Here is a 16497-nt window from a genome sequence, read left to right as displayed (position 1 = left end):
AGAAAACTTTGTTTACATAGTAGCACAGGCTTTTGAAGCAGTTTGCATAAATAATGTTGTTTCCTTCGTAGTGACTCTGGGAGGTAGTGAAATCAGATATCGTAAAAGCTATGGAATATAAGTTTTAACTTGCCCACATCCTGCGCTGAGCAGGGGTAATACCAACCAGAGCTTAAATCTAAGTATTGAGTCACTATTCACACCACTTCAAGTTGGCCCTTTGAACTTGGACCAGTAAACAGGAATTCTTGAGGACCTGTTCAAAGAATTCCTACTATAGTAAGACAGTTTATATTTCAGGGAAACATTGATAGTATTTGTAACAAACAGAACCAGCGATGAGCTAGCTACAAGTTCCATTGACATGATTTTTACCACAGGACAATTATTCCCCTCTTCCTCATAAAAAATAGATATTTGATAAATATACAGACTATGATCAGGTTAAGAAAACTTGGAGGCTCTTCTCTATAGAGTTATGGCACAAAATATGAAATAATAAAGTAACTGTGCCCTTATTTAAATAGGATCTCATTATATAATTTCACAACTTTGATCAAAGTTGAAATAGTGTCTTAGGGTCACTTTATTTAAAGGGTCCTTATGACCATGTTTTTCTATTAGTAAGGTTCAGGGCCTAAACCATAAGCCAGAAGAAATATATGGTAACAAAATTCCAGCTAGTCCTCCTTCCTTTCGTAGGAAGTGTAAATTACTGATTTACATGGCATTGTGCCAGTTATATCCATTTCTCTCAGATATAGTACATTGCTTAGTAGTGTTTTCTCCTCCTCTGAAATATGGGTGGATGGGAGGGAAAAAACTCGGCAGTGATGTATTAGATCACTGCATTATTACTTCCCCAAGAGTGTATTACAGAGACGTAATTTTGTTTGTTTGCTTTTAAGAAGGCAGATTTAATCATAAGAAGCACCTCCTCAGCCCTAATCTTGCTTGGGTAGTTAAGGTAGAAAAAGACTTGGCCTTTAGTACTCAGTTATATTTCTTTGTAGTTGTGCTTGGATATCCACATATGCCAGGTTGAGTGATGTCAATTCCTGTCCAACTTCAGCTGCAGTTTTCTGTGTGGGTGGTTTTGTAACAATGGAAAACTTAAATGTAAGATTACAGGCCATTACTCTTTTCTTCTAAGTATGGTTTATGTTAACTGTCTTCAACATTTCCTTTTACTATTAATTCTCTTTCCATCCTTATCTTTCAAATAAACCTGGTTTTGGTCTCTTGGTGCTACCCTAAACCTTTCTTCATAAAAAACGTGAATGCAAAGTGCAGGCTGTCGGGACGTTCACATGGGTCTCTCACCTTTCCCCACTTGTGACCTGGATGAGGCAATGTGGGGGCTTAGAGTGCTTCTCCCCTTACTTTGTTAGTTTTCTTGATTATTTGTCCTTTTGTGGAGTGGATTCTCCAGGGAGATACAGTACAATAGTACATTGCTTCTCTGTCTTTTTTCACCCGGGTACTCTTACGTGTCAAGGTAAAGTGAAGACATTCTCCCCAGGTCCCATGGGGCATAAGACAAACCCCAAAGGAAAAAGTTCTTTAAAGAATCTTAGTTCATTTGAAGAATTTGTGCCCATGTTGCTGCATAATGTTTCTCCTGCCTAGTTTTATTTTTCTTTTAACATAAATTATATTGTATAGTATTGTATTAAAGTATAGTTGGTTTACAATGTTGTGTTAATTTCTGGTGTACAGCAAAGTGATTCATTTATACATATGTATATATATATTCCTTTTCATAGTCTTTTTCATTATAGGCTATTAGAAGGTATTGAATAGAGTTCCCTTGTTATACAGTAGGACCTTGCTGTCTATATATTTTATATATAGCAGTTAGTATCTGTGAACCCCAAACTTCCAGTTGATCCCTCCACTCTCTTTTTTACCTGTCTGGTAACCACAATTTTGTTTTCTATCCCTGTGACTTGTCCTGTTCAGTTTTGAATAAATAATATTTCTTCCCCATGTTGTTCTTTAAGAAATAAAGGTAACATTAGTGACAGTGCACAGAAGGATATATAGCATTTATGATGTGTTAGGCACTGCTCTGAGTGCTTTACATATACTAACTCAGAAATATACATATTTCTTTCATGGCATATATCCACATAACTTCAATTTGATAAATAGTGGACTTCTAGTCAAAGACCACTTTGATGCTCAGAGCTGCATTTATTTCTTACATAGTGTTTGACAAGTCAGTTCATTTCCCTGAGTCTTTATCCATCTCCTGTCAAATAGCAAAAACAATTACTCCGGTATAGAGTTGGGCTCTAGATTTCATGCGAAAAATTAGAAAGCGTTTCAGAGATGCCCAACAAATGTGAAGTACTCAGCCTCTTTGCCCCACCTCCACCCTATTGGACTACACATTTCTTGAAACAGGAGTCATTTATTTTGATATTGAATCCTCAGGGCCTGGCATATCCCTTACAATCAATGTCTATTTGTTCAGCGAATGAATACCTACATTAGCAAAATGAACAACCAATAAATTCAAATGAATGGTTAAATTGGTGCTGTTGTATATGATATCCCAGAGTTAACTGCTCTTCTGTTGGAATTGAATTTCGGTGCTTACTGTTGACTCTTCTTGGTCTAATCTATTAGTAAGATTAATATTATTATCATCTGACTAACCCTTTTTTTCTAGTTTCTTGCTATCATCTACATATTCTTAGAAACAAACTTTTTTTGGAAATCATTTATTTTTAGAAATTTAGTTCTGCTCTCAAAACATTGCGATGTCTTTCACAACATTCCTCATGTGAAATGAGACCTAATTAATAAGATAAAATTGTTTCCCTTCTAATTCCTACAGCTCCTGGATTCTGTTCATCACCATGACCAACTAACCTCATTTGCTATGAAGTCCATTCACTCTTATTACTTCACTTTTCCCACCTATTGCTCTTTTCTCCCAAATATTCTTGCTTTCTTTCTAAAACGTATTTGATAGTCACTTCTTTTTGATGAGCTCCCCCTCAATACTAATCTCTGTTTCCTTCATCAGTTTGTTGTCACATGTTCATCTGGAGCCTTGGTGCTCCATACCTGGCATTACTGCTCAGAGAGGTGACCCTGGAGCTGTCCTCAGGCTCTGACCTTTCTATTCCAGTGTCTGGAAGGAATAAGGAGTGATGTCCTGAGAGGTTGGCTGACCTTTCCTTTCCCTCCTCGTGTTGGACCTCTGTGGCTGTATCCATCCAGCAGAACAGCTGTCCATGCCTAAGGGTCAGCTGGCAAGATCTATAGGAAAAGCTGAGTCATGTGCTTCAGAGCTGGCGTCTAAGTCTCCGTAGATCTCTGTCTGAGTACATACCGTGGTTTTCAGAGAGGGACACATCAAGCCCTTTGTTTGCACAGAATTAGCCTAAGGCCTAGCCCTCCACCATCTGGCAAGTGAATATTCAGCCAGAAATCATAGTTTTTCCTTCTTTTCTCTTTTCATCTACTACTTCTGTAATTGGCAGTATTACAAGCCATCCAGATAAACAGGAAAAGAACACGGGTAATGAAAACCACACAAAGGGGGCTTTTTCTCTGTATTCTCAGGTCTTTGTGTAACCAAAGATTCCCTATATTTACTTCTTAGGGTGGAGTTAAAGGTCTCATGTAGATAAATCTTAACCGTGTTAGCACCTCAGTGGTACAACCGGATCTCAGAGGACTTGCATATTCAGAATCTTTCCAGAAAATATAGTAAGATGTTAGCTTTTTTTAAAAATTAATTTTGCCTTCATAATTGACTTATAAAGTGTACAAAAATGTCTTGTTATTTACCAGATTTGACTCAGAATTATTTGGGACTTATTGCCAAAAGCCACACTCCAGCTCAAAAATGATTTTGACACATCAGAGATACTGAAATAGATGAGTTACAGAATCTGACCATAATATAAAACAATGTTTTAGATGATAATGTTATCTTGTAAATAGGTATTCCCATGGCTCAATTTTATACAGAGATGACATGGATTTTTTTTTTCAAATCAAAAACTTTGAAAAAATTGTTAGTTTTCTGCTGAGCTTAAGTAACACAAAATTCTTGTGCTCCAAGCTCAAACTGGAAGATAAAAGTATTTGTGTTTTTATTTTGTCTATCTTTTATAAAAATCTGAAATTGTGTTCATGACAGTCAGCTGAGAGATATGCCACCCATGCCTCTAGTTGTGCCCTGTCCAGTGTGGTAGCCACTATGTGTGTGTGGCTATGTAAATTTCAGTTAACTAGAATTAAAGTGAAATTAAAATTCAGCTCCTCAGGTGCACTGACTACATTGCAAGTGTTCAGTAGACACATTGGCTAAATAGCTGCCATATTGATATAGAACATTTTGACCATCAAAAATAGTTCTGCTGGACAGAGCAGCTAGATAAACAAAATTTTACTCCTAAAAAATCTGGAACATGTTGTATACAAACACACACCCTGCAAAAGTTCTTTTAATGGAAATGCTCTTTGACATGACATATTGAGAGATATTATAAATAACACACCTGAAAATTTTGGTAACACATGTATTAAAATCTCATAGGAGAAATTGTCTACTATCTCATCCTGTGACCTCCTTATTGGATAAATTCCTCAGACTTCAGTATCCCCAACAGTTCTATTTTATGAATAATGTTAGTCTTAGGACATTTAATTTTCCTTCTTGTGTTGGCCTTGGCCTTCAAGTCTGAATTCATCGGCCACCGTTAATAATGTTACAAGTCAGTACTCCATCACTTTTACTGTACTAATTCTTTGTGTTTGGCAGAGTATTCAATTTCCCTGGGGTTTCTTGGTTTCTTTATCTTATTTCGTTGTGTGCTACACAGAATACCCTAGTAGTTAAAAGCACAGATCCTGGAACCAGACTGCCCGAGTCCAGTCCCCAGCAGCCCATTCATTAGCTGTGTGGCATTGGGAAAGCCATTTAGTGTTTGGGTGTTTCCTCACCTTCAGACTAAGGCTTGACTATGATAATAACGTAAAGTATCTAACACATTAGCTAAGACATCCAGATCTTGTAAAATCTCTTAGAAAGCAAGGAGTTAGGAAAAGTAGATAGTAGGAAAGAAAGGAAATAGGTCAGGAAGGGTAATATGGCATCATAGTATAGTTTATAGTGTACAAACTATTTGTACAATATATAAACAGATGCTTTTCTTTGTTTTATCTCACATTTTTCCAAGGTAATTTATGGTGGCTTACAAAAACATACAAAATATAATAAAATATCAAGGGTTGACAAGTTAGAAAAGACAACATTTAGTTAAGACTGTAAATTCTAAAGTATTTATTTAAAAACAATTATATAACTTTACTCTCATACTTCATAAGATGTTCTGAATCAGAAAAACCTGCTTTTGAAGGCCAAACCTTTCTTTGGTACTGTGCCCAACTGTTTATTCTCAGGAAAGTCATCCCTCTGGGCTCGCAGGAAATTTACATCACAGCATACAGAATGCAATTTTAAAAATGTATTGATTGATATTGATCAGTGAAGATTAATACTGATCAAGATTGTCTCATGATCTTATATGGATGGATTCTCTTTTTCACTATGAGGAGATGTTGGAATGCCTTCTTGACTTCATCCTATGTCAAGATAATCCCCTTAGTAGAAGGAGAAATCACAATATATGCTTTGTTTCCATATTCTTCTCTCTCTCCCTTCCTCCCTCCCTCTCCCCCTCTTTTTCTCTCTCTCAACACGTACACACACACATACACACTCATGCAATAACCTAGAGGAGGAAAGGAGGGAAGGAAAGGCAGAATTGTATATACCATAAAAATCAGTGAAATAAAGTCATTGAAGGCTGTCCAAGTTAACAAAAGCCAATTGGAGAATAGCTACTGAATGGCTATCTGAAGACTTTGTGGATATGAATTATTTTTGCTTGAGGTAAAGATTTGGGCTTCACTTGAAAAGCTGCCAAATATCCCTTTTTGATGCTCCATGATTGGTAGCACATAGCACTTCAGTTCAATAACTCAGCCGTGCCACCATCTGCCCAGCACTCTCATTTTGCTAGTTGGCATGTCGTTTATTTGCTTTTAACATGCAACCCATATAAAAATGCCTCATAATCTGCCAAAATTAGAAATGCAGCTGTTTTAAGTCTTAAACAGCAATAGACTATTCATTATGCCAGTATGGAGGAGTAAAATAGAAAGATGTATTTGAAAAGAACAATACTATGCCAAAATGTATTTGTTCCTCCACTTTTCTAAGTATTTTTAAGTCATCTGTAGCCTGTTACCATGTTGACTTCAAAGTGAAGTCAACACACAAATATACCAAGTATCTCTTTTCCTACATACACTTTAATACAAGAATTGGGATCTGAGTACAAACTCTGAATTCACTTTTTTCATGGTGTGAAGCAATTTTAGCATTTCGGTTCTGAGAAAATGAAAATTTTCTGGCTAACCCTGGGTCTCATCTTACTCTATTTTTATTTTCCCCAGGAGTTTTTGAGGTTCTAATCATTATAACTTGTTAATCCTGAAAACATGATAATATAGAGCTGTGTGGAGAATTCTCACTGAGACCAAGCAGTTGGTTGGTTGTTCAAAAAAAAAAGATGAAGAGAAAATAGATTTTTTCCCACCACATAGTAATCTTGTGGTGCTGGGGGAAAAAAAAATAACTGAAGCAAAAACTATTCCTTAATTCACCATGTTATCCACAATCAGATTATTTAGGGATAATGGACATGAGTAAACAATAAAGGTCTGGTATGGAACAGGCCATCTGGAGACATCTTTATTCATGGTGACTAGACATAACCATTCTAAAACTCAAGTTGGATGTTTGAAATAGGTTTGCCCCAGCCTTTACACTAGTTTGTTTTTTTGGTGGGGAGGGGGCATAATTAGGTTTACTTATTTATGTTTTAATGCAGATTGAACCCAGGAACCTCAGGCATGCTAAGCACACACTCTACCACTGAGTCATACTCCCCTCTTCCCAGCATTTTTACTTTGACATTCATTTAGGTAAAGATCTAAGTGAGATTTACTTGGTTATATATTTTTCTGCCCCTACATGAGACCTTTCACCATTGTGAGTTTCAAGCACTTTAAAAATCATTTATATTTTTGAGAATCAACCTGTAAAAAATTACTTCCTATGAAATCAGAACTGTAAAAGCAATGATAGAGCAAGATACAAGTTTGCTAAAATGGACAGACTTCATATGTACTTAAGTATCCAACAAAACTAATAATACTAAAGAATAGGGAAAATATGTTACAATTCTTTTAAAATACATGTAACAGTTAGCTCAGTGTCACACACAGTAGTCACTCTGCAAATAACTTTTTCATGATCGATGTGCTTTGCTTGACAATTTAATACTCCATAAATGGATCTCAGTTTGAAAGGAAAATTTTAATTTTGGTTTTAAGGAGTTAAAATGTTTGGAAAATTCCAAAGTTAAAAGGCACACTAGACCTTATGACATGTTGTTCTAACAATTATTCCAAAATTTTAATGAAAAATACTTGTTTAATTCTGCCGCTTTAATATACTCCTTCCCTGAGAACCAATGTGTAATGTTTACATATTGAGCCAAAGAGATTCATGGTGTCCTTCAAGCTTAACAGCAACCTCAGGATTATCTCATGTGTAAATCTCCACCCTTGCTGGTTTTATGCTTTAAAAACATTTAGTGCTGAGCAGAGGTCTTGGTTTACTGTTGCTAATGACTGAAATCTATTTTTGGTCCCCTGGAGTACTTAATACACAGAACCTGTGAGACAAGCACAACTGCATCCTTCCTGCTTTGGAATCAGACTGGCCTCCTTAGACGATAGCACCCTTGCAAGTGGATCAGTAGTCAAGGCCTGATAGGTTTTTAACTAAACTTTTTGTTTTTTGAATAGTTTTAGAAGTAAAGTTGCAAAGACAGTACAGAAAGTTCACCTCACCCAGATTTCTTTCCTCTAATGTTATCATCTTACATTGGCATCATGGTATATTTATCAAAACTAAGAAATCAACAGTGGTCAATGATTCAAACTTAGCAGTTTTTTCTCATTAATGTCCTATTTCTACCCCGGGACCCGACCCAGAGCACCACATTGCATTTAGTTGTTACCTTTCTTCCAGTCTCCTCTGGTCTATGTCAGTTTCTCACACTTCCCTTGTCTTTCATGAATGACTTTGGCAGTTTTGAGATTTGTCTCTTCTTCGTTTATTTATTCAAAACCCAATTGTAGGTGTTTATATATTTTTTACTTACATAAGTAACAGTGCATTTGATGACATAAGTTCTAAAGCCACTTGTCATAGTACTGTTCTTGAATTCAGGTTTTCTTATTAAACATATAAAGAGAGAACACACACATATATATATGTATAGTTTAAAGAGATCAGTGATTACCAGTATAAACAACTGTGATGGTTAATTTTATATCAGTTCGACTGGGCCATGGATACTCATATATTTGGTTTAACATTATTCTGGGTGTGTCTGTGAGGGTGTTTCTGAATGAGGTTAAAATCTGAATCAATAGACTGAGTCAAGCAGATTATATATAAAGAATATATACTTATTGAATACTGTGGAAATAATTAGGACTCTAATTATTGAAAGTAATAGCCAGTAAAGGGAAAGAATTAAAAGTTTATCTTGCCTTCCCTGTACTAACTGCATTGCAAAATAGCCAAATAGCACCAGTTTATGAGGAAAATATATTTTTTATACAATTATTACAAGAAACAGTGTAGAATGAATGATGGAATCAGAATCACTGGTTTGCAGCCTCAGATGAAATCGTTGATTCAGTCAGTGTTCATCAATGGATGAAACCATTATAGCATTGGTTCTCAAATTTTAGTGTGCATCAAAATCTCCTGGGAAACTTGTTAAAGCACACACTGTTGGGCTACACCCCCAGAGTCTCTGATTCAGTATGTTTAGGGTGTGGCCAAAAATATGCATTTCTAACAAGTTTCCATGTGATGCTGGTGCTGCTGGCCCTGAGGAGCACACTTTGAGACCCTCTGCACTAGATGTAATTTTGGTAGGGAACCAAAATGGAAACATCAGGCTATCATCACCGGAATCTACTTTAGTAGGGCAGCCAGATATTGTGAGTCTCCAGATGTTATGCAGAATGAAGTACAAAGGATGGAACTGTTTAGACAGACTTTTCCAGAGTAATAGAATCAATAGAGGGGGGTGGTGTGGAAGGGTAGAAATTGATTGACTTTAAGGAGTTGGCTCTTGTGATTATGGGGACTGGCAAGTCTAAAATCTTTGGGGTAGGCCAGCAGGCTGGAGACCCAGGGAAGAGTTGATGTTTTAGCTTAAGTCCAAAGGCAGTCTGCTGGCAGAATTCCCTTTTCCTCAGGGGAGGTCAATTTTTTGCTGGTAAAGTCTTCAACTGACTGGATGAGGCCCTCTCATGTGATGGAGGGTAATCTGCTTTATTTGAAGTCTACTGATGTTTTTTTTTTTTTTTAACATTTTTTATTGATTTATAATCATTTTACAATGTTGTGTCAAATTCCAGTGTTCAGCACAATTTTTCAGTCATTCATGGACATTTACACACTCATTGTCACATTTTTTTCTCTGTGAGTTATCATAACATTTTGTGTATATTTCCCTGTGCTATACAGTGTAGTCTATTCTACAATTTTGAAATCCCAGTCTATCCCTTCCCACCGTCCACCCCCCTGGTAACCACAAGTCTGTATTCTCTGTCTGTGAGTCTATTTCTGTCCTTTATTTACACTTTGTTTTTGTTTGTTTGTTTGTTTTTGTTTTTGTTTTTGTTTTTTAGATTCCACATATGAGCGATCTCATATGGTATTTTTCTTTCTCTTTCTGGCTTACTTCACTTAGAATGACATTCTCCAGGAGCATCCATGTTGCTGCAAATGGCATTATGTTGTCGGTTTTTATGGCTGAGTAGTATTCCATTGTATAAATATACCACCTCTTCTTTATCCAGTCACCTGTTGATGGACATTTAGGCTGTTTCCATGTTTTGGCTATTGTAAATAGTGCTGCTATGAACATTGGGGTGCAGGTGTCATCCTGAAGTAGATTTCCTTCTGGATACAAGCCCAGGAGTGGGATTCCTGGGTCATATGGTAAGTCTATTCCTAGTCTTTTGAGGAATCTCCACACTGTTTTCCATAGTGGCTGCACCAAACTGCATTCCCACCAGTAGTGTAGGAGGGTTCCCCTTCCTCCACAGCCTCTCCAGCATTTGTCATTTGTGGATTTTTGAATGACGGCCATTCTGACTGGTGTGAGGTGATACCTCATTGTAGTTTTGATTTGCATTTCTCTGATAATTAGTGATATTGAGCATTTTTTCATGTGCTTTTTGATCATTTGTATGTCTTCCTTGGAGAATTGCTTGTTTAGGTCTTCTGCCCATTTTTGGATTGGGTTGTTTATTTTTTTCTTATTGAGTCGTATGAGCTGCTTATATATTCTGGAGATCAAGCCTTTGTCGGTTTCACTTGCAAAAATTTTCTCCCATTCCGTAGGTTTTCTTCTTGTTTTATTTCTGGTTTTCTTTGCTGTGCAGAAGCTTGTAAGTTTCATTAGGTCCCATTTGTTTATTCTTGCTTTTATTTCTTCTAGGAGAAAATGTTTTACATGTATGTCAGATAATGTTTTGCCTATGTTTTCCTCTAGGAGGTTTATTGTATCTTGTCTTATGTTTAAGTCTTTAATCCATTTTGAGTTGATTTTTGTATATGGTGTAAGGGAGTGTTCTAGCTTCATTGTTTTACATGCTGCTGTCCAGTTTTCCCAACACCATTTGCTGAAGAGACTGTCTTTATTCCAATGTATATTCTTGCCTCCTTTGTCAAAGATGAGTTGACCAAAAGTTTGTGGGTTCATTTCTGGGCTCTCTATTCTGTTCCATTGGTCTATATGTCTGTTTTGGTACCAATACCATGCTGTCTTGATGACTGTAGCTCTATAGTATTGTCTGAAGTCTGGGAGAGTTATTCCTCCAGCCTCTTTCTTTCTCTTCAGTAATGCTTTGGCAATTCTAGGTCTTTGATGGTTCCATATGAATTTTATTATGATTTTTTCTAGTTCTGTGAAATATGTCCTGGGTAATTGGATAGGGATTGCATTAAATCTGTAGATTGCCTTGGGCAGTGTGACCATTTTAACAATATTGATTCTTCCAATCCAAGAGCATGGAATATCTTTCCATTTTTTAAAGTCTTCTTTAATTTCCTTCATCAATGGTTTATAGTTTTCTGTGTATAATTCTTTCACCTCCTTGGTTAGATTTATTCCCAGATATTTTATTACTTTGGGTGCTATTTTAAAGGGGATTGTTTCTTTACTTTCTTCTTCTGTTGATTTATCGTTAGTGTAAAGAAATGCAACTGATTTTTGAACGTTAATTTTGTAACCTGCTACCTTGCTGAATTCTTCAATCAGCTCTAGTAGCTTTTGTGTGGACCTTTTAGGGTTTTCTATATATAGTAACATGTCATCAGCATATAATGACACTTTTACCTCTTCTTTTCCAATTTGGATCCCTTTTATTTCTTTCTCTTGCCTGACTGCTGTGGCTAGGACTTCCAGGACTATGTTGAATAGGAGTGGTGATAGTGGGCATCCTTGTCTTGTCCCAGATTTTAGTGGGAAGCTTTTGAGTTTTTCACCGTTGAGTACTATGCTGGCTGTAGGTTTGTCATATATAGCTTTTATGATGTTGAGATATGTTCCCTCTATACCCACTTTGGCGAGAGTTTTTATCATAAATGGGTGTTGAATTTTATCAAATGCTTTTTCTGCATCGATTGAGATGATCATGTGGTTTTTGTCCTTTCTCTTGTTGATGTGATGTATTACACTGATTGATTTGCTTATGTTGAACCAGCCTTGTGTCCCTGGGATGAACCCCACTTGGTCATGATGTATAATCTTTTTTATGTGTTGTTGGATTCTATTTGCTAAAATTTTGGTGAGGGTTTTGGCATCTATGTTCATCAGTGATATTGGCCTATAATTCTCTTTTTTTGTAGTGTCTTTGCCTGGTTTTGGTATCAGGGTGATGGTGGCTTCATAGAATGAGTTTGGGAGTATTCCCTCCTTTTCAATCGTCTGGAAGAGTTTGAGAAGGACTGGTATGAGTTCTTCTTTGTATGTTTGGTAGAATTCCCCGGTGAAGCCGTCCGGTCCTGGACTTTTATTTGTAGGGAGGTTTTTAATTGCTATTTCTATTTCCTTTCTAGTGATCGGGTTGTTCAAGTGTTCAGATTCTTCTTGATTCAGTTTTGGTGGACAGTATGTTTCCAGAAACTTGGTTATCCAGTTTGGTTCCATATAGTTTTTCATAATATTCTCGTATGATATTCTGTATTTCTATTTTGTTTGTTGTAATTTCTCCATTTTCCTTTCTTATTTTGCTAATTTGTGCTCTCTCTTTTTTCTTCTTTGTGAGTTTGGCCAGAGGTTTGTCGATTTTATTTACTTTTTCAAAAAACCAGCTTTTGGTTTGGTTGAGTTTTTCTATGGTCTTGTTAATCTCTATTGTATTTAATTCCTCTCTGATCTTTATTATTTCCTTCCTTCTGCTGCTTTTTGGGGCTTTTTGTTCTTCTTTTTCTAATTCATTCAGGTGGTGGGTTAAATTGTTTATTTGAGATTGTTCTTCTTTTTTGAGGAAGGCCTGTATCGCTATAAACTTCCCTCTTAGCACTGCCTTTGCTGTGTCCCATAGGTTTTGAGTGGTTGTGCTTTCATTATCATTTGTCTCAAGGTATTTTTTAATTTCAGCTTTGATTTCCTCATTGATCCATTGTTTTTTCAATAACATATTGTTTAATCTCCATGCTTTCCTTTTTTTCTCCTTTGTTTCTCTGTTGTTGATTTCCAGTTTCATGGCATTGTGGTCAGTAAAGATGCTTGAGATAATTTCTATCTTCTTAAAATTGTTGAGGTTTCTTTTGTGCCCAAGTACATGATCGATCCTGGAAAATGTTCCATGTGCACTTGAAAAGAATGTATATCCTATTTTTGGGGGGTGTAATGCTCTGAAAATATCCACCAAATCTAGTTTTTCTATTGTAGTATTTAATTTCTCTGTTGCCTTGTTTATTTTCTGTCTGGAAGATCTGTCTAGTGATGTTAATGCAGTGTTAAAATCTCCAACTATGATTGTATTCCCATCAATATCCCCCTTTATCTCTGTTAGTAATTCTTGTATGTACTTAGGTGCTCCTATATTGGGTGCATATATATTAACAAGTGTAATATCCTCATCTTGTATCACTCCTTTAATCATTATAAAATGTCCTTCTTTATCTTTCTTTATGGCCTTTGTTTTAAAGTCTATTTTGTCTGAAATCAGTACTGCAACACCTGCTTTTTTGGCTTTTCCATTTGCATGGAATATCCTTTTCCATCCTTTCACTCTCAATCTATATGTGTCCTTCTCCCTAAAGTGGGTCTCTTGTATGCAGCATATTGAAGGTTCTTGCTTTATTATCCAGTCTGCCACTCTGTGTCTTTTGACTGGAGCATTTAGTCCATTAACATTTACAGTAATTAATGATAGATGTGTGTTTATTGCCATTTTGAACTTACCTTTGCAGTTGAATTGGTATATCCTCTTTGTTCCTTTCTTCTTCCTTTTGTGGTTTGGTAATTTCCCTTTGTATTATCATGGATTTTATTTAACTTTTGTGACTCCTTTGTAAATTTTTGGCTTGTGGTTACCCTTTTTTGTAAATCTATCAACCCATTACTATAACTGTTTTTATTAAACTGATAGTAACATGATCTCAAACCCATCCTACTGTTAAAAAAATTTAAAAAAGAAAGAAAAAAATACTCTATATTTCCCTGCCTCCCTCTCCCACTCTCAGTGATTTGTATGTCTTCTTTTATAATTTCATGTTTACTTTATTTGTAATTCATGAGTTATCACCTTTCCAGTTGTGTGTTTCTCATTTCTGTAGCATCCTGCTGCTTTTCTATTTAGAATAGCCCTTTCAATATTTCTTTTAGCATGGGTTTAGTGTTGCTAAACTCCTGCAGCTTTTTTTTGTCTGTGAAACTCTTTATTTCTCCTTCTATCCTCAAGGATAGCCTTGCTGGATAAAGGATCCTAGGCTGCATCTTTTTTTCATTCAGGGCTTTGAATATATCTTGCCACTCCCTTCTGGCCTGTAGTGTTTGTGTAGAAAAATCAGCTGAGAGCCTTATGGGGGTTCCCTTGCAACTTACTCTTTGCTTTTCTCTTGCTGCCTTTAGAATCATTTCTTTATCCTTGACTCTGGCCATCTTGATTATGATATGTCTTGGTGTGGGTCTATTTGGGTTCTTCCTGTTTGGGACCCTCTGAGCTTCCTGTACTTGGATATCTGATTCCTTCTTTAAGTTTGGGAAGTTTTCAGTCATGATTTCTTCAAAAACCTTTTCAATCCCCTTTGATCTTTCTTCTCCTTCTGGGACCCCTATTATGCGAAGATTGGGACTCTTTATATTATCCCATAGGTCCCTTATGCTATTTTCATTATTTTTTGTTTGCTTCTCTTGTAGTTCTTCTGAATGGGTGCTTTCTATTGCCCTGTCTTCTAGATCACTAATTCGTTCCTCTGCATTATCTAGTCGGCTTTGCACAGCTATTAGATCATTCCTCATCTCTGTCAATGAGTTTACCCATTCTACTTGGCTCTTCTTTATAGCTTCAATTTCATTTTTGACATATTTTATATCTCTAAACACTATCTCTTTTAATTCCTTCAGCAATTCGATCACTCCTTTTTTGAAATCTTGATCTAGTAGGCTATTGATGTCTATTTTGTTGATCTTTCTTTCAGGGGATTTCTCTTGTTCTTTTAATTGGGAAAGGTTTTTCTGCTTCTTCATCTTGCTCATACCTCTTTGGCACTGTGGTTTATGGAGTATCAGGTGTTTATTTTGGTCCTTAAGGATTTTATCTATCTGATGCCTATTTAGGAATAAAACTTAGGAAAAAAAGAAAAAAAAATAAGAGAGAGAGAGAAAGAATTTTAAAAGAAGGGAGAAAGAGGGTTTGAAAACAGTGTATAATGAATAATAGAAGAGTGAGTTGAAGCAGAGTATTAATCGGGTTGAGACGTCCTTTTAAAACCTTTACAAAAAAAGGGGGGTGGGAGATGAATAGATGTATTTGAAACCTGTGTCTAATCAATAGCAGGACATCAAAACCCAAGAGAAATAGAAATGAATTAAGAAGTAAAGATTAAGAGAGTAATAGAAAATAGAACAGGTAAAAACAGATTTAAAAAAAAAGGGGGGGGGTTGTCGGTGTTCTCCTGGAGTCTGTGTGCTTTTAATGTGAAGTCTTTCTGTCTTTGTCCTGTTTTGGAAGCTCAGCTTGCTGTTTTCAGAGGCCCTCCATTGGCGCCCTCTTCTGTGCTGCTCCCAGCACCTGTCGGCAAGCTGATCGCGCCTCCTCCTAACACTGGGTCAGGTGCAGCTCTCTGCTGTGGGCGGGCGGGTCGCTGCGCCTCCGGATGCCGCAGTCAGATGTTGCAGACTGGCCGGGTAGGAGGGCGGGTCGTGCCCCCTCCCAGCACCTCGGTCAGGGGCTGTGTTCCTGCCCGAAAGGCGGGGGCGCCGCTCTCCCTCTACCTGCGCCGCCGGTAGTTCCGCTCTCTGTGCGGCTGCGCGCTCCGCCCTGGTCGGCGCTCCGCGGGTGGGCTCGGGGAAGACCTGTCCCTGCTCCGAGCCAAAACCCAGCTCCTTGTTTGTCTTTGTGGAGCAAGTTCTCTGAGGGACCAGGATGGAAGGATCCTATCTGCCCCGGGCTGCAGGCCAGTCTCAGTCTGGCCTTTGAGGCTGCTGGGCCCTTCGGTTCGGATGCCGGTTTCGCCCCCGCCCCCGCCTGAGTGCTCAGCGCGGAGGATATGGTGGCTGTGCCTGAGCCCCGCCTCTCTTCCCCCGAAAACTTTCCGCGGGTTTTCAGAGATGGGGGTGTGCACCCTTCCCCCGAGAGCACATCAACCTTGCTGTTTTATGGAGGGCCCAGGTTGTTCTGCCCTGTGCACCCACAGCCACGGCGCGCAGCCCCTTGCGTTCCCCCTGGGCTGCCTCCGTGCAGCCACTTACGTCCTCCGCCCGGCTTGTGCAGCCTGGCCCTGCCCGCCGCTGCCGGCCCGCGTCTCAGGCTGGGTGTCGGGGGGACGCTCTGTGCTCGTTTAACTTAGTTCTGTTAGTCAAGGGCTGCTCTGTACAGATCCGAGCCTTGGAGGCTCCCCCTCCATCCCGCTGACCTCTCAGTTGGAGAGGGGAGACCCAGCGAGCGAGCGCCAGTCCTCCTTTGCCGCTCTCTCCCCGCGGGACCCGTCCCGCGCTGCTTTGCCTTTTGTTCTTTCTTTTTTCCTTTTCTCCTACCAGATTTTTGGCGTCTTTATCTTTTGAAGAGGGCGATGTTCTGTCGGAGTTCCATAGGTGCTCTGGTTGGCTGAGGGGGTCTGTAGATGTGGGTCTT

The 16497-nt window shown here is 38.1% G+C and overlaps 1 protein-coding gene across 2 annotated transcripts in view; it reads left to right on the top strand.

Moving 5' to 3' along the window:
- The window catches only part of PRKD1 (protein kinase D1), a 281949-nt gene that overhangs the window by 155888 nt on the left and 109564 nt on the right, over window positions 1-16497 (top strand). The gene's annotated exons all lie outside the window — the stretch shown is intronic.

This window comes from Camelus ferus, chromosome 6 (assembly GCF_009834535.1).
Source record: "Camelus ferus isolate YT-003-E chromosome 6, BCGSAC_Cfer_1.0, whole genome shotgun sequence".
Taxonomy (NCBI): Eukaryota; Metazoa; Chordata; class Mammalia; order Artiodactyla; family Camelidae; genus Camelus; species Camelus ferus.
This window is presented reverse-complemented; position numbering and strand designations above follow the sequence as displayed.